The sequence below is a fragment of the Triticum aestivum genome, chromosome 7A (genome assembly GCF_018294505.1).
Source record: "Triticum aestivum cultivar Chinese Spring chromosome 7A, IWGSC CS RefSeq v2.1, whole genome shotgun sequence".
NCBI lineage: Eukaryota > Viridiplantae > Streptophyta > Magnoliopsida > Poales > Poaceae > Triticum > Triticum aestivum.
The window spans coordinates 21,885,812-21,904,435 of NC_057812.1; the positions used below are offsets into that span (position 1 = coordinate 21,885,812).

The 18,624-nt window shown below is 43.2% G+C and overlaps 1 pseudogene; it reads left to right on the forward strand.

Annotated features, from left to right (window-relative positions):
* The first annotated feature begins 474 nt into the window (after window positions 1-474).
* Window positions 475-18,360, forward strand: LOC123147751 (disease resistance protein RPM1-like; annotated as a pseudogene).
* The last annotated feature ends 264 nt before the right edge of the window (window positions 18,361-18,624 follow it).

An 18,624-nucleotide genomic window follows, 5' to 3' on the forward strand; every position in this document is an offset into this window, starting at 1 on the left:
TTCCTTTGGATTAATGCTTGCTCTGTCAAAACATTCCTTTTAATCTCTGTGAGCATATATAGCTTACTTTGCTGCTAGTGTGTTAGCTACTGTACTGCTCAGGCATATCTGAATATATCCTTATTATTGTTATTACTTAACAGTGGGTGTTTCACAAACTGTATGTGCATGTTCTTAAAATTCTAAACATGCTGCCATCTATGTCATTTCCAAACCTTCAGAATTACTAAATCTTCTCCCAGACGCATTATGGCCTCTGAAGGAAGCAGGCAGAACCTTGGTATGTCCAACGGCTTTATGGCTCTGCTCCGGGCAGAACTCTGCTTGGTTGCACATGGGTAGGCAGTAGGCTGTTGAAGGCATTGCTCTGTGCCTCTGTATCACTATGTGCATGCCGTGCCACAGTATGGAGACCTATATCATCACAGTGCTATGGAGCAGCACCTTTAATGCGTGGGGCCGCAAAATAATTGAGCTTCAGCCACCAGGAGAAGACTTGCATTGACTTGACTTGGAGCTTCAGATGGCTTCAACAAGACTAGCTTTCATTCTCTGTTCTCACCAAGCCATGACTCTGCTTTGGTGATTTCAGATCCTGAATCCCACAAGGAGGAGGCCACCACAGTCCAGATCTACATCGATTACAAGGTCATGTTCTTTGCCCTTAATTCGGTTTTGCTCTGGGGTAGCTAGGTCGATGCAATAATCATCAGTTTTCCTTTGCCATTACAAGCCAGGTATGGTGGCTGTTCCTTAGATCTGATGGGTATCTCAAGTTGAAGATCGAAGCCAGCTACTCTACTTGTCATCAACAACAAGCCTAGCACTCTCAGCCACACCCATGACTCCATGAGGGTTCAGGATCTCCATGATGGTTAAGCTTCAATGACAACCTCAACAGTCCCAAGTCATTAGGTCTAGATTCGCAAATGCACAAGGAGGTCGCCAACATAGATCAGATCTAGGCCATTTCGAGGCAGGTCTGTCATCCTTCGTAATTTTCTCACTATCTTAAGAACAATATCTCCCTTGGTGCAAACAGAAAACACTCTTGCTGTAAATTTTATACTTCCTCTGTTCCTAAATATAAGTCTTTTTAGAGATTTTAATATACATACTGAGCAAAATGAGTGAATCTACAATCTTAAGCTACGTCTATATACATATATATGTAGTTCATATTGAAATCTCTAGAAATACTTATATTTAGGAACGGAGGGAGTAGTTAGCAAGCCTAGTCTACTTTGTGACTAATGCATTGTCATTTATTCCAGCACCAGTAAGCGCGATAAAGATTTCTCTTGGAAGGACGAGCTTCTTAATTTGTGACGACCCCAAGGTCTGGCGAGCGGTGAGAGGGAAGGTATGTTCAGGTTTTAGTTACGGTCCATCATTTCCCCTGGATTGACAAATAATCTGGCATTAATCTGTAGCATAGTTGTTCATAGTGCTCATTACTGGTGACATACTTAGCAGTTAGCACATGATGGGCATATGCTCTTGCATTGTAGTTACCATAATGTTGGGATTTCTAGCCTTGCAAAGTCAACATTCTTGTTTTTCTGTTAACCTGTTGCTGTGTGTTAATTAGGAATTACAGTGTTCAAAAAAAAAATTAGGAATTACAGTTTTGGATATTACAATCACACAGGTTGGAACAGAGCCCTGCAATATACCACCAAACAACACCTTCCTACCAATACCATACTGTTCTAGCTTGCGCGCTGCTCCGTTTGTTTCCTTTATAATGCAGCCGATCGCCGAAAGGTTTCTCTTGGTACACCAACGCATTGACTACTGGGCTGCAGTTGCTCTGCACAACCACAGGGGTATTGTAGATTACACCTTATGCACCTCTTCTAGACAAGTCAGAGCCTTGGCTTCCTCTGCACTTATGCACCAGTTAACTGAATTCCTGAACAATGAACATTTTATCAGGCTTGACAGCACATCTCCAGCAGATTCTGGATACATTCTAGTTGTGTGAGGATCTCGTAAATTACCTTGTAACTAAAATCGCTTTCGTTACAGTTTATTGATTTCTCCTAATGACTCCTATGACATTATAGCTTTTCTTTCTTATTCATTTCCTTGATTTGATACATCTTTCTTTCTTGCAACTCAATAAACAACTCTAGCTATTAGGTATATGTAGAGTAAACTATGGAACTGTCAAATTAGCCAACTCTATGAAACTAGAGTATTCAATATTCATTGGTGAGCTGGCCTGCTGTCACATTACCCAACACTCTGAAATTAGAATATTCAATATTTTTTAGTGAGCTGGCCTGGCAAGTAGATTGGTTTGCACTTTCTTAGTTGGTTAAAATTTTAATATTCTGTTTTAACTTGCTATGCCCCACAGGGAAGCAGAGCATGCATTGTCAGTTATTTGGTCAAGTTCACTTGTTCTTGTCAGCTAATAACATGAATTTTCTTCCATTGACTATAGCAGAATGCCAAGTGTTTTAAAATTCTAACAACGTGCATGTTGTAAGAACGGTTTTGTTTGTTTATGTGGGTTAGAGTTAGATAAATTAACAGTATGAAATAATATTGTAGGAGGATTACTTTGAAAGATTCTTCTGATTCACTTTTCTCTTGTGGTTGGAGAGTTTTGGTAAGTGCTTGCTACTAGCACAATGAACTAATAGTTTATTTAATTAAACTGCTGTAGCTATTTGCTCCATACATCTGGACATATTATTAGATAGATATTGAGAAAGTTACGAGAGCGGCGATTTGGTGCCCGGGCTCAGATGAGCCCGGGCATGAACAGTACCACCATTTGAAATAGAAAGAATGTTAAAAAATTCCAATTTTTTGTGGTGCTAGATGCTCCTGTATGTGAACTCCGTGCAAAATTTTGTGAAGTTTGGACATTCGAGGAGCTCGTGGCAAAAAAGACAAATTTCGGATGTCTGAGAAACTTTTGAAAATCGCACTGTTCATGCCTAATTTTGTCTTTTTTTTGCCGCGAGCTCCTCGAATGTCCAAACCTCACAAAATTTTGCATAGAGTTCACTCACAGGAGCATCTTGCACCACAAAAAAAATGAAACTTTTTGAGCTTTTTTTCTATTTTAAATCAAGGTACTGTTCACCGGGCTCATTTGAACCCGGGCTCTAGGTTGAATTATCGGAAAGTTACATGTTAGAGTCAAATTAACTAGCTATCATAAAGTAGAATATTCATATCGGGCAAGCTAGCATGTGCTCCCTCCGTCTCATAATATAAGAGCATTTTTTAATACGCTCTTATATTATGGGACGGAGAGGGAGTATATCAGATTTATTTCCTCTTTGACTTGCTCGGTTTAAATTTAAACATTTGGGCCATTTTAAGCAGAGCTGCCCTTGTACGGAAGAGCATGTACGATCTGTCATTTTATACAATGTCACTTGTGGTGGTCAGTAAATAACATTAAGTTTGCTGCAGTGGACTATTGCACAGTCCCAAGTGTTTTAAATTTCTCATTGACCTGCCTGTTCTAAGTACATCTTTGCTTGATTGTGTGGGTTAGAGTTAGCTACGTTAACAACAATTAATAAGAGTTTGTGACGATTTCTTGGAAATGTTCTGTTTATTTAACTTTTTCATTGTGGTTGGAGAGTTTTAAAGTGTTTCGTCAAGTGCTTGGTACTAGCAGAATGCACTCATGGTTTAACTAATACAACACTCACTTTGTTTTGCAGTGGCCATTCTACTGATATTTGAGTAAGTATACAACTAGGCGACCACCCATCAGAAGCCAGGTATGCTGGTGGTTCTCTGGTTTTGATGTGTAACAGGAAGGAGGATTCTTCAAGTTCAAGATCAAATCCAGCTACGTTTCATCAACAAAAAGCTAGCACGCTCTCAGTCGTACCCATGGCTCCATGAGGGTTCAGGATCTCCATGGTTAAAAAGCTTTGATGACAAGTTGACAACCTCAACGGCCAAGTCATGAGGTCTTGTTTTTTAGTGAGGATCCATGAGGTTATTCCGATTGTTTCAGATTCTGAAATGCACCAGGAGGTAACCGGCGTTGATTGGATCTAAGCCATTACGAGGCAGGTGTGTCATCCTTCATTTTCTAGCTGTCTTAGGCTGTCCTCACAACAATTTCCCTTGGTGCAAACAAAAACTACTCCTGCTGTATCTTTTGAAGATAGCAAAAAAAAAGGTATACTTTGTGACTAATGGATTGTCGTTTCTTCCAGCACTGTAAGTACAATAAAATTATCTCCTGGAAGGACAAGCTTCTTAATTTGTGACGACGACAAGGTCTGCCGAGCAGGAAGGTATGTTCAGGTTTTAGTTTCCGCCCATTCTTTCCCTTGGATTCACAAATAATCTGGAATTAATCTCACTACCAGAAACCAAAATTTTCCTGTGAGTCGAATACCGACAGGAAAATAGGGGAAACCGATATGGAAACATTTTCCTGTCGGGCAACCGTCAGGGTCAGCCGTCAGCCATAGCTTGACAGGGAAATCAGAAAATGCCTGTCGGCTGACCGACAGAGAACTTATCCCTGTCGGTGCACTATATTCCCCAGACGGTTTTGGGCCGACAGGAAAAACGGGTATTGAATAAACCAAAAAAATGGTTAATAGTAAAAGCAGTCCACAAATCATTCCAATACTTGCATATTTAGAACTACACATCAAAATGAATCACTTGTGACATCAATACAGTTACTAATCACATCTCTTCTCATACAACCACACTTAATCTCTGTAAATGAATCGAAGGTCAACAGAAACACTTGATTCCAAGAAAAACTTCTACATCCAGTAACCAGTAGTTCTGTACTGTTTCCAGGAGTTGAAGGCGATAGCAACTAAGAACTCATGAACTAGAAAAAGATAGAGCTATCGATACAAACATTTGATAGTTATCATTTACAAAGAGTGATATGCATACCTCCATCTCAACAATATCACTGCCAAGAACCAAACCCACATGACAGATTTATAGGTAGTTGCTAGAAAATTAGAACAAACTCCAGGAGATCATAATGAATCAATGAACAAAGATAGTTTATAATTTTCAATTTTGTACAGGAAAACTCATGAGCGATGACCAAATGATAAAGAACGAACATATTTGACTCCACGGGAGCTATGCTACTTAGCATCTCCAGACGTTCAGCCCTCCAGGGGTTTGAAATAGCGCCGCCTGAGGGCGAACCGGCGATAAATTCGGCGTGGGGGCGGTAGATTTTCCAGCCGCCACCCCACGGTCGCCCCAGACGCCATTTTTTTAAAACAATACTCGGCCAAAATTTGGCCAAACACGACACATATTTGGCGAGGCGTTTCCATTGTTTTTTACATATTGTTGAAAACATAATTTAAAAACAAAGTAAACAACAACAACTACTACTACTATTGCGCCGCCGCCCGCCCCGCCGCGCCGTCCGTCAGCCGCGCCTACAAGCCGAAGAGCTTACTGAAGGTGCTGTAGTCGCCGCCGCCGTCATTCTCCTCCTCCTTCACGCCGCCCCCGTCCTTGCTACACCCCTGCCCTGGGTCACCTTGGCGGACCGGTTTGGTCGGCGGCAGTGCCTCGTTGTTGCTGTACTCGAGGACGATGACGCTGCCTTCGTCGTAGCCGCGGCGCCGAGCGGCGATCTCCTTGAGGGTGTGGCATTGGCGCTCCATCTCTAGTCGGACGTAGTCCTCGCGTGCCCACTTGATGGCGGCCTCGTCGTCGGTGGCCATGTCCTCGTACTCGTTCTTCACGACAACGAGCCCCGACTCCGTCTTCGGCTTGACGGGGACGGGGGGGGAGTAGAGGAGCCACAGCCGCCCTCGTTGATGACGAGGGCGCCGCCGTGGGTGTGACGCCCGAGCGGCGTCTCCACGGGCTGGGCCTTGACACTGGCGAGCGCCGGCGAACCGAAGGAGCGGGAGGAGGAGGAAGAGGACCCGCCCGCCATGCACCTCGGCAGCCAAGGGCCGGGTACTCGAGCGGCGGCTCGTTTCCACCCTCGAGGTGCTCGAGGACGAAGTGGAGCGTGCGCCCGGGGACGCCCCACCACAGACGCTGGTCGTCGGTATTGTGGTGCCCCCTCACTGGCGCTCCTCGTGGCAGCGTTGGAAGTACGCCGTCCAGTGCACGTGGTTGTTGGCGGCGTACTCCGGACGGCCCCGCACCTCCTCAGGCAGGGAGGCCCGAAAGCGCGCGATCTCGGCGTGGAAGCGGTCGGCGTCTGGCTACGGGGGGACGGGGACGCCTCCGACGCTGAGCCTCCACCGCCCCTGCACGCGCATGTCAGGCGGCGCCGGGTAGTTCGGCTTGTGGAGGTAGGCCTCCCACTCGTGCAGGTGGCGGCGGCCGAAGCCGTTGGCCGCCGCTCCGTCGCCGGGAAATCGCTCTCACATCGGCGGTTGTGGACGCGGTGGTCACTACAAGAAATCTGTTAATACATGACGGATCCAGTCCATCACAGACTAGTACAAAACCATCACAGATGCGCTTGCATGACGGATTCGAAATCCGTCATGTATATCGCGTCATAATTTACCTTCCATGACGGTTTTGTGCCGTCACAGCTCTGCCCTAGGCCCGCCCAGCCCGAACTAAGCCCAAGCTTTGGTGACAGAACAAGCCGTCATGGAACTGGATGACGTGGCAACTTATGTGGCTTTGACGTGGCAGCCAAAGGCCCATCAGTTTTGGTTCTATAGATTTTCAACCAAATATCTCATTTTTACATTAAGCCAATTAGAAGTTTGTCACTTTTGGCCAATAGTTTTGTGTTTTTCCTTTTTACCCACATCAGGTGGAAATCAAAGTAAGGTATTTTCTATCTAATTTTCAAGCTTAGTATTCAATCATGGCCATAAACCAAAAAGAATTTTCACATAGCAGCCAAAGCTTATTACAATCACATTACTCCTCAGATGACCCAACAAAAGATATTTACATAGCAGCTGAAGCTTATTAGCATCACACTACTGTTTAGATGACCCAACAATTACATATTTACATAGATGGCTCACGGAGGATTTACAAACATCATTAGTACAACACTTTGCGTTTTCTTGTAACTGTTCTGAAACAGGAGCCTCGGATTTATGTGTACTTTATTCACTTGCAAAAACCTTATATACCAGTGACCTGCACTATACAATCACAAAAAAAACAAAGTTAATCACCATGAGGACAAATTTATATAAGTGCAAAGAATTATTAGCTAGGCAAATATGGATGCTCGGGGCAAGGCATAGATACAAAGAATGGCTAAACTATTTTAAGAGGACTAAGATGACAAATATTCGAGCAATACAGATATCTAATTTTGAAAGCACAAGCTGTTGTACTTCCGTTTACTTAAGTCGCAATGAAAGATCAAAACAACATGAGGAAAAACAAATGCAACATTGGAAGTTTGGCAATAGGAAGGTGCAGATCAATCTTTTGTATATGAATAGCTGTAAGGATGTCGGGCAGCAATAACACCATTTCCACTCGGAAGTGTGCAAAATTTATATCATCAAACTCTAAATCTGGTTTATCAATGAATACAGCTCGGTATTCAGGTATTGATCAATCAATATCACAATAATACGTATGATGGCTACTTTCACCACATAACACATAGAAATTTTACACATAATATAGAACAGAGAAGCAATGTAATTGCAGGCCTAGTTAACAAACAATCTTACTCTTAGTCACTCGATCGAATGAGATAATAAACTACTTTAATATCAAAACTCTAAACAGAACATGACGGCCAGTTAATACCGTAACAGAAATCATGTCTCCAAAGCCTATTTTAACAGAATGGATATTAGAATATATAATTATATAAAGCGAACAAGTCGATATTGCAGTTAACATGCTTTGACTACTCAGAATAGATCATTTTCAAGGACTAACAGAACGATATTGCAATATATAATCATATAAAGTGAACAAGTCGATATTGCAGTAACATGCTTTGACTGCTCACAATAGATTAAACAGAACGGATATTGCAACATATAATCATATAAAGCAAACAAGTCGATATTGCAATTAACATGCTTTGACTGCTCCACAATAGATCATTTTCAAGGAGCTGGCATAGGACTAATTATTATATACTTGATTGAGTAAAATTTCCACGGGAAGGACGATTTTGTGCGCCTACCTTCAGAGTTGCAGAAAGGAGCCATGCCCATCGCCAACAACCACGAGCAGAGGCGAAACAAATATACTCACCAGTTTGCAGAACTTCAACTATGTAAACAACTCATCAAAATAAAGCAATAGTACTGTTTATTCGTGTAAGTAAGATTAGCACCGGAATGAATCAATAAGGGTATACAAACTTCACTGTATACATTGTTTTTTGAAGTATTTTATACCACAACTTCATCACACAAGAATTCCTCGACTTCTCTCTAGAGTCAACACACTATGTTATCCACTACTGAAGTTGTACTATTTCAGCAAGCAAGCAGAGAATGTTTGAAGAAGCACATATATGTAGAAAAACACAAGAAAAACAGAGGCATACGGACGTCTTTGGCACTCTCCGCTGCTCTAGCTACAACTACCCATGCAAGACCACCATAGCTAAGTGCAGAGATTCATGCATTTCGGTTAACAGCAGAAGAGAGGATGCCTTTAATTAGGCAAATGTTGTATTTAGACATTCTTATCTCCTGTTCTGTGAGAACCTATACATAGATGACAGAAACTACATAGATCCCAGTGACTGAATTCTTTCACACAGTAACAATGATTACTTGAAGACTGCATACTGGGTGGTATACGTTGCCTAATTCCAGCCCATATCGAGCCTACCACCACAATTTGCTAAGAAACTACATGTACGACAGAGCCTGACAGTTGTGCTAGATGCACCAATTAACAATGTATACCATCAAAAGCATGTACCTATAAATAGTACTACATATATAATAGAGTTGCCCTGTGTGTCTTACTGTATTATTTAATACCGGACAAAGAGACGAGCATGAACCTCAGGGCTTGACAATGGTGAAGGCCGCCACTGCAGTCACGCAGTAGCACTAGGCCACGGCGTCGAGGAAGCCAACAGGAGAGGTGGGCCAGGCGCTGGTGACCAGTGGCGACTAGGGTTCGCTGCTGCCTCCAGCGAGCCGTCACAGTACACCGGCCACCGCACGGCCGCTCAGCTCCGACAAGGCCGGCGTCGGGCTTGAGCTCTGTGCCAGATCTGCGCGTGCCCAAGTTGCAGCTGCCATTGCTCCTATGGTCGCCGTCGCCGTCGAACTCCCTAGATCAGAACCACAAGTGGGATGGGGGAGGGAGGGACGGGTTACCAATGGGAGTGGTACTGGAGGATGTACGGGAGAGTCTCGGTAAGAGGGAGGGCGCAGGTGGGGAGATGGAGGAAGGAGAGACCGCCGGAACGGTGGGGCTGCAGAGGAGGGGTAGTGGAGGGGATTGAGGAAGAGGGATAAGATTCTGGGGGCGGCGGCGGAGGTAGAAGAGATTGTGGAAGGGAGTGCGCTAGGGTTAGGTCGGTTTTATACATGAATGGTTTGGGCGGGCTCAAGTGGGCTGCGGGCGGGCTGCAGGGCTGTACTAGACCGTCCATGACGGTTTTCAAAATTGTCATCAGAAATCTGTCATGAATTAACAGGTTTCTTGTAGTGGCGGTGGCTGTAGATGGGGAGAGAAATAGACGAGATGCGGGCGTCGGCGGTGAGAGAGGGACTGCGGGCGAAGGAGAGTGTGTCCACCGCGAGGGAGGGTGCGGCTTTTATAGCGGCGGCGGGGTGCATGCTCCCGGTTTTTATAGCAGCGACAGACATGTGTACGCTTGGCGCGTATCGCCGCTCCACTGCGCCGCCCGTGAGGAATCAATGGACACTAGTAGAAAAACAACCTAATGTTCAGCACATTAGTCTCGATTCAATTACAGCCCGGTACTAATGGTACCATTAGTCCCGATTCAAACGGCTAAGCATTAGTCCCGGTTCATTTGTGACCTATAGTCCCGGTTTGTGTCACAAACCGGGACTAAAGGGGCTCGTGGGGCCTCGGCCTGACGCCGGCCTGCCACCACCCTTTAGTCCCGGTTTGTGACACAAACCGGGACTATAGGTTAGACCTTTAGTCCGGGTTGGAGCCACCAACCGGGATTAAAAGGGTAGACCCCTTTAGTCCCGGTTGGTGGCTCCAGGTTACCCCTTTAGTCCCGATTGGTGGCTCCAACCCGGACTAAAGGGGTTCAAACTCTACCCCCCCCCCCCCTTTCGCCTTTTCAGTTAAAAGAAAAACAAAAGAAAATGATAAAAACTTCAAAAATTAAAATCCTCCGAGATGTAGTTATGTTACTACATGTACTAGTTAGGGAAATTTAAAAACATAAATTTCGACATGTTTTGCAAAAAAGTGTTATGAAAAAGTAAAACAACCATAACTTTTGCATACGATGTCGAAAAAAACGTATAATATATCAAAATGTTCAGAACGAAAAGCCGGTCCCGATTTCGACGGCCGTAGGCCATTTGGCAAATTCTTAGAATCCTCAAATTCTGAAAGAAAAAAAGTTATGCTCAAATTTTAGTTTTTTGAATTTTGGTCAAACTATGGTCAAACTACTTATTCAAGAAATATTAGTGTTAATAAATAATTATTGTTTTTACAATAATAGTTTCAAACTCAAACGGTGAAACGTGTGACTTCATGCTCAAACTAAACTCCTAAGGGTTAATAGGATTGACAGTTTACTATTGTCAGGAAAACAGCAAGTGCAGAGTTGGAAACTAGGGGGAATAGAACTCGAAAGTTAAGCGTGGTCAGGCTGGAGTAGTGAGAGGGACCGGCCGGGAAGTTAGACGATTTGGAATAATGAGTGCTCCTAGCAGTGTGGGTGATTAGAGATTAAATTGTCAAATAATTTAGATATTTGAAAATTGAAAAAAATCATTTTTTTCAAAAAAATCAAAAAAATCCTTTAGTCCTGGTTGGTGTTACTAAAGGTCCCCCAGCCCCCGGCACGGGCTCGTGCCACGTGGTGGGCCTTTGGTCCCGGTTCGTGTTGAACCGGGACTAAAAGGAGGGGGGGACTAAAAGGAGGGGGGGACTAAAGGTTCTTACAAACCGGGACTATAGCCCGATTTTGCACTAGTGGGAAGGCTGACCGGCGGCAGCCTAGGCATTGATTCCCCGCGGGAAAATGAGGCGATGAGGTAGACGAAACGCGGCTGGTTGCTAACTCGGCGGGTCCACCAGGCTTCCGCACCAAAAACGTTTCCCCAGCACCCCCCGGCATGCCTGGGTCCACCGGCACCAAATTCGGGCTTAACCGGCAAAAATTGGGCTTCTGGGAGCGCGACTGAGCCTTTTTAGCGCCGGCGATAGAAAAAGGCCTTGGGGGGCCTGTTGGGGGTGGGGGGAGAGTGGAGATGCTCTTAGTAATCAAGAGAAAAAAATCAAGTGCCCAAGATTTCCAGGACATGCCAGTAGCATCAAAGAATTCAGAAAGTGCTATTTAGGTTCTGCAGGTTTAACGGTCACTAGTTATATTCAGAGGTTGGCATGTCGTGACTTAACGGAAAATAGAGCTAAGTTAGATGGCGTTCATTGTCTCAATTCCTTCAGTGGGGTTTATGTGTATTTCTCATCATCATTATTTACAATCAGATTTCTGTACAAGATAAACTAAGTATCCCACAAAATACAGAATTATCGCAACAACATCCCTAAAATGGCTAGGAGGTGCTGAACTATGTGAAAGATTGATACCAATGTATAGTAACATTGCATTTGAAAGGCCACTTGACCCATTCCACAAGCCTTTCTCGGGCAAAGTGAAAAGACAACGTAAGCCATGAAAACTGAGGCATACCTTGGGCCCAGTACGAGAAGTTCTATTGAATGTACCCTTCAACTTAAACAAAGTCTTAGAATCAGTGTAGACCTATAATAAATCAGTATTTTCAGAATATATTACCCCCCCCCCCCCGTCCCAAAATTCTTGTCTTAAATTTGTCTACATATGGATGTATCTAATACTAAAACGTAACTAGATACATCCAAATTTAGACAAATCTAAGACAAGAATTTTGAGACGGAGGGAGTATAAGGTAATAACAGAGAAGTGGTAATAAACAGTGAAATGGGTTGAGCCAATTTGTCACTGGTAATTTATATTGAAGTTATACAGATGCATGAAGCTGGAACAATATCACAATATATAAATCATATAATCAACAAAATATATTTGGCATCTTAGTTTCTTCATTGCACCTAACTTGTTTTTGTCGAAGCAAAGTTATCCAATTCTACAGCTACTGAGGCAAAATAATTGAGTGATTTTTTCCAGGACCCTGTCTCAGATTTGATACATCATCCAACTCACAAAAACCTTTCAACTAACAACCTACGCATATGGTTCTGGATTAGTTTGACAGAACAATTAAAATCAACCTGACTAGACAAGATAGTAGAGGCTCATTGCAAGTTGCTCAAACTACATTATACATGTCAATACTGCTAAGTATAGCTTCTCAATGACGCATAACCAGAAAATTATATGCTAAGTGTAGGGTAAATTTACCTTCATGAAAATAGTAGTACCAAACCTCAAGAGGATGTGTGAGCTGAAACAGATAAGTTTTAACATAATTTTGATGTAGCAACAATACTTTCACGCAAGATGGCTCTGCAATGGAAGAACACAAAAAAAGCTCATTAGTTTTCTTTATTTGGCTGATTCAATCAGCAAATAACCAATGAAGTAAGATTTAGACTGAACCAACATACGGCTACTGGCTCAACACAGATCAGATGATCTAGAGAATACCAGGCATAACATGGTACTCTAGCATAGTTTTAAATAGCGCGCTAAGCATCTTAGCGGCGGACCTCTTCCAAATGCTATAGCGTGCTATAGCGGAGCTATAATGCGCTATTTAAAATGTTTGCTCATTTGTTTGGACCAAAGTCTCTTAGTGCAAGACCTTTTGTAAACGCTATAGCGGGCTATTTAAAACAATGTACTCTAGTACTCCCTCCGTCCGGAAATACTTGTCTTAGGAATGGTTGTATCTAGACTTATTTTAGTTATAGATACATTCATTTTCAACCATTTTTAAGACAAGTATTTCCGGACGGAGGGAGTATATATGAGAAAACTTGAGCGCACATTATTCATGATAAAACTTTGCTTTTCAGCATATCCATTTTTCCTAGCCAAATATACTTGATGCTTTAGTAAAAATGGCAGGAGTTATGCATGATAGAAAAGGAAATGGAAAAGGCTCAAACAAATGTGAAGAGATACTACTACCAAAGTTTCCCAAATTGACATTACAAAGAGTTTCAGAGATACTAGTACCAAAGCGGCATCAAGTCTAATGACTGAGAGAAAATTAGATCTAATTCCATTTGCACCAATTTTCCAACATAGACAAAAAAAATAGTTTCAGTGCAGAGCCTGGAAAATGAAGAGAAATTAGATTCCTAGTAAAGTAGTGATGTCTTTATCAAGATGGAACTTGTAACCGTGTTCTTATATGAAGTAGAAACCAAGATCTACTGCAGACTTGTGTCTGGCAAAAAATCAAACAAGAAATTTCATATATGAAGTAGAAATCAAGAGCAACAATAGATTAGCATCCCAATACACTGGAGTTAGGAGAGCACACTTGTATGAGAAATCGGTTTGGAGGAGACAGCACCGTGCAGAGATCTGGGTAAGGTCCCGGAGATGGATGGGGCGATGGTTGCCAAGAATGACATGGTGGAGGAGTGGTGGTGCAGTGGTCGGAGCAGGCAATGGATGGCGCAGCTTGGTGTCGATGTGAAGGAGCCTGCAGCAGATCTTGCGGGCATGATGGGGTGGGAGGTGGAGGCTGTAGTAGGGCCGGCGCCCGGACGGGATTGGGATGGTGGTCGGGAAGCTTCGCAACGCACGAGTTGGGGACGGTGGTCGGCGGCATCGCGAAGTAGGAGGCGGCGATGGATTTGGCGGCGCAGGCGGCAGGGCGAGAGGTTAGGATTGGATTGGGGAATTTTATATCTCGAGTGGGCATGGGCGCTTAAATAGGCGGGCGGGCGGGCTGAAATATTTGGCGCGATAGTGCTTCTTGGTAATGGGCCTCGTGCCAAAATGTTTATTTCCGTCGGTATCTAGCCAGCCCACAGGAAAATGTTGCATTCTCCTGAGTGTTGGTTGCGGGCCCGACAGGAAAACAATCCGGCCCACAGAAATATTCGAGTTTCTGGTAGTGTCTGTAGCATAGTTGTTCATAATGATATATTGATTTCTCCTAATGATTCCTAATGCAACATAGTTTGTTTACTTATTCATTTTCTTGACTGCAAATCTGCAATACATCTTCCTTGCAACTCAAGTCTCAATCAACAACTATAGCTATTTATTTGTTTGTCCATACATTTGGAAATACTATTAGATTGATAATATTGAGGAAAGTATGGAACTAAGTTACCCATAACTTTCACATTAGCTAACTCTCTGAAAGTCAAATATTTATTTCGGCAATCTGGCATGTATGCCAGATTGGTTCCGTCTTTGTCTTGGTTCAAATTTCAACATTTGGGGCACTTTCAACCACTGTAATAAATAGCCGCTAATAGCACGCTAAAGCATCCTGAGAATTGTCTCGCTAAATAAATCAGTGTATAATGTCTCGCTAATAGCATATTTTAAGGCCGGCGCTATTTTGCTACACGCTATTTTTTTTCCTTGATTTTAACCTGAGATGTTCCTATATCGAAGCATGGCTAGTTATTTGGTAGAGTGTCTCTCTTGTCAGGTAATAACATCAAATTTGCCGCAGTTGACTAGCAAGTCCCAAGTGTTCTTAAATTCTCATGGACCCGACTGTTTTGTTGGATCAGTGGGTTAGAATTAGATAGGTTAACAGCATGAAATAAGATTTTAGGAAGATTAGTTTAAAGGCTTCTACTTACACTTTTCCATTATGGTTGGAGATTTTTGAAGTGTTGTGGCAAGTGCTTACTACTACCAGATTGCACTAGTGGATTAATTAATACATCACTTCATTTTGCAGTGAACTTTCTGATGATACTAAGGAAAGTATACAACTAGGACGCCACCAACCAACGAGGCATTAGCAAACCTCAGAAAGTAATGGCGGAGATTGTGATCCTTCTAGCCATTAAAAAGATTGGAATTGCCTTGGCAAAAGGAGCGGCAGACCAGGCCAGTGTGCAGTTTGCGAAGTATGGGGCACAACTACTGGAGCTACAGGATAGCATGGGTCGTGTTGCCAGGGAGCTTCGAGTAATGCATGATGTTCTTTGTCAAATGGACATTCGGAACCGCAGCAATCAAATATATGAGGGCTGGTTAGAGGAGGTACGCAAAGTAGCACATGTGATGGAGGACATGGTGGATGAGTACTTGTATCTAGTTGGTCGAGAACATGAAATAGGTTTTTATTTTTTCCTGAAGAAAGGGTTCAAAAAGCCAAGATCACTGCTCTGTTTGAATCAGATAGCTCTCAGAGTGAAGGAAATGGAGAAAGACCTTTCACACCTGTCAGAGACAAAAAACCGTTGGGTTCCCATGATAAATAACGGGGATTCTAGCAACCTCAGTTACATTGTCAAGAGATCCCAAGAGCTAGCAAACATTTCACGCTCACTTGATGAAGAAGATCTAGTGGGGGTGGATAAAAACAGAGAAAAACTTGAGCAGTGGTTGGGGGGTGATGATCAGGAATGCTCTGTGGTAGCTCTGCTCGGGATGGGAGGTCTTGGTAAAACTGCTTTAGCTGCAAGTGTCTACAAAAAGGAGAGGGAGAAATTCCAGTGCTATGCCTGGGTCTCCATTTCTCAAACTTATTCTAGAGAAGATGTCTTGAGAAATATGATCAAACAACTTTTTAAAGATACTGCCAGTGTTCTATCTAGTACTCTAGCTATGGACATCATGAGCCTTGAAGAGACACTAAAGAAATATCTGGAGCAAAGGAAGTACTTTATCATATTGGATGATGTTTGGGATCCGGAAGCATTTGATGATTTGTCAAGGATGTTTATTCATAATGATAAGGGCAGTAGAGTGATGCTCACAACAAGAGAAGCCCGGGTTGCTGCACTTGCCTCTCGAGGACGTATCTTAACACTGGAAGCTTTACAAGAAGACAAGGCATGAGATCTCTTTTGTAAGAAAGCCTTTCCAAGAGATACAAATCATGAATGTCCCAGAGAATTGAAGCCATCGTCCAAGGAAATAGTTACCAAGTGCAAAGGTTTGCCTCTTGCTATTGTGTCAGTTGGTAGCCTCTTGCGTGTGCGTGAGAAAACCGTGGAAGAATGGAGAAGAATAAATGACCAACTGAGCTGGGAGATAATTAACAATTCAAGTTTGGACCACATAAGGAATGTTTTGCATCTGAGCTTCATCTACCTCCCAACGTACTTAAAAAGTTGTTTCATGTACTGCAGCTTATTTCCAGAAGACTATCATTTTAAAAGGAAACAACTTGTACAGTTATGGACAGCAGAGGGGTTCGTCGAGGAGAGGGGTGAAAGCACATTAGAAGAAGTGGCAGAAGGTTATCTAAAGGAGTTGATTGACAGAAACATGCTACAACTTGTTGAGAGGAACACATTTGGTAGGATGAAGGAATTCGAATGCACGATATCTTACGTGAATTGGCAGTTGATTTGTGCAAGAAGAACTGTTTTGGTGTTACATATGAGAATAAATGTGAAGGGCCTCATCAGAAGGATGGACGTCGATTGGTACTGCACAAACTAAAAGATCATATTCAACAACCATTTTCCAATATACACCAACTTCGAACTATCATTACACTGGGTGATAGCAAGTCATCATTCACTCTACTAGCTCTTTTGTGTAATGAGTCAAGATATATGACAGTGCTAGAATTAAGTGGTTTACCCATCGAGAAGATTCCAGATGCTATTGGAGGTCTTTTTAATCTCCGCCATTTGGGTTTGCGTGGTTCGAAGGTGAAGATGCTCCCGAAGTCTATTGAGAAGCTTTCAAATTTGTTGACCTTGGACCTTGGTGGTTCTGACATACATGACTTGCCTAGTGGGATTGTGAAACTGAAGAAGCTCAGGCACTTATTTGCTGAGAGAGTAACTAATCCACAAGGGAAAGAATTTAAATGTCGCAGTGGTATGCGCATCCCCAGTGGTCTTGGAAATCTGACAAGCCTGCAGACGTTACAAGCATTAGAAGCACAAGATGAGTCTATTAAACATTTAGGGGAGCTGAGGCAACTAAGAAGCTTGAGGTTATTGAATGTGAAGGGAATCTACTGTGGACGGATCAATGAGTCACTAGTTGAGATGCAGTATTTGTCATACCTACATGTGAGTGCAAGTGATGAGAACGAGGTTCTCCTGTTGAATGTCTCCTTGCCAAACCTAAAAAAGTTAAGTTTGAGAGGCCGACTAGCGGAAGGGGCATTGGACGAGTCCCCTCTCTTCCAAGCTGTTGGGGGGCATAACTTGCATATGTTGTCTCTCCGTTGGTCACAACTGAGTAAAGACCCCCTGCCACCGCTTTCTCGGTTGTCAAACTTGACGGATCTTCAATTCAGCAGAGCATACAATGGAGAGCAGCTGACGTTTCTTACAGGGTGGTTTCCCAAGCTAAAGGTTCTCGAACTAAGAGACTTGCCTAATCTGAATCGGCTAGATATACAGCAAGGTGCCATGGTGAGCCTGAAGCAATTAACCTTAGTCAACCTCAGAAGCATGACGGAGGTCCCAGCTGGCATCGAGTTCCTCTTGCCCCTCCAATATCTAAGCTTCCTGGAAATCACCAATGACTTCTTGACGGTGCTGTACCAATCTTCTGTACTTGAAGGGCAGCGGTCGCACTATTCTCTCCGAGACTGACCTGCCACACTGGCCAGGAAGTGTGTAGGTATGTAAGCTAGGCACTAATCTACCAACTAGCCAGTACCACTACTTCCTCCCCCATCTCTAATCTTAATAGTTTTAAGATGTTGATTACGCAGGTCGCCGGCCGGAAGGGGGATGCTTCATTGTTTGGGCCGCATGCGTATTCAATTCAGTGAGTGAAGGGGGTCAATGCATCCGAAGGTGCATTATATTCGTGTTGCTGCTGTGCTTTTATGAGGCGTGCTACTGCTACTGCTGCGGCCGTGTGCTTCTATTTAATAAAAACAATGCTTACTGTACGACTGTGAGCGAGCTGTATTTCCATATTCAGACTTGTTTTTGTGTTGTTTGTTTCTCGAATTAAGGAGCTCTCTGCCCCCTATGTTTATTTCAGAAACTGATGAACGCATGATTTGTTTCATCTATATATTTGCGAGTGTGCTTGCTGTGAACTCATTTCAGCTGCGGCTGTTAAATAAAACCATTTGTTTTGTGATTTCATAATTATTGCTGGGGTATTCATTTTCATCGTCCTGTGGTAACGTATTGCCTCTAGCTGATGCTGTTTTAACTTACTTGCTGGCTGGGGGAATCCTTGAAAAATGTTGTACCAGTGTACACATGCCTGTCTGCTCTGCAGCTAGCCTTGCTCTGTTCCTTGGTTCTTATTTTGGACACGTGGGCAAACTACTTCCTTTCTGGATTACGTCCCGCGTTTTCTTGAGCGATGCATACTTACATGTTTACTCATGGATCATCATGCCAATGCTG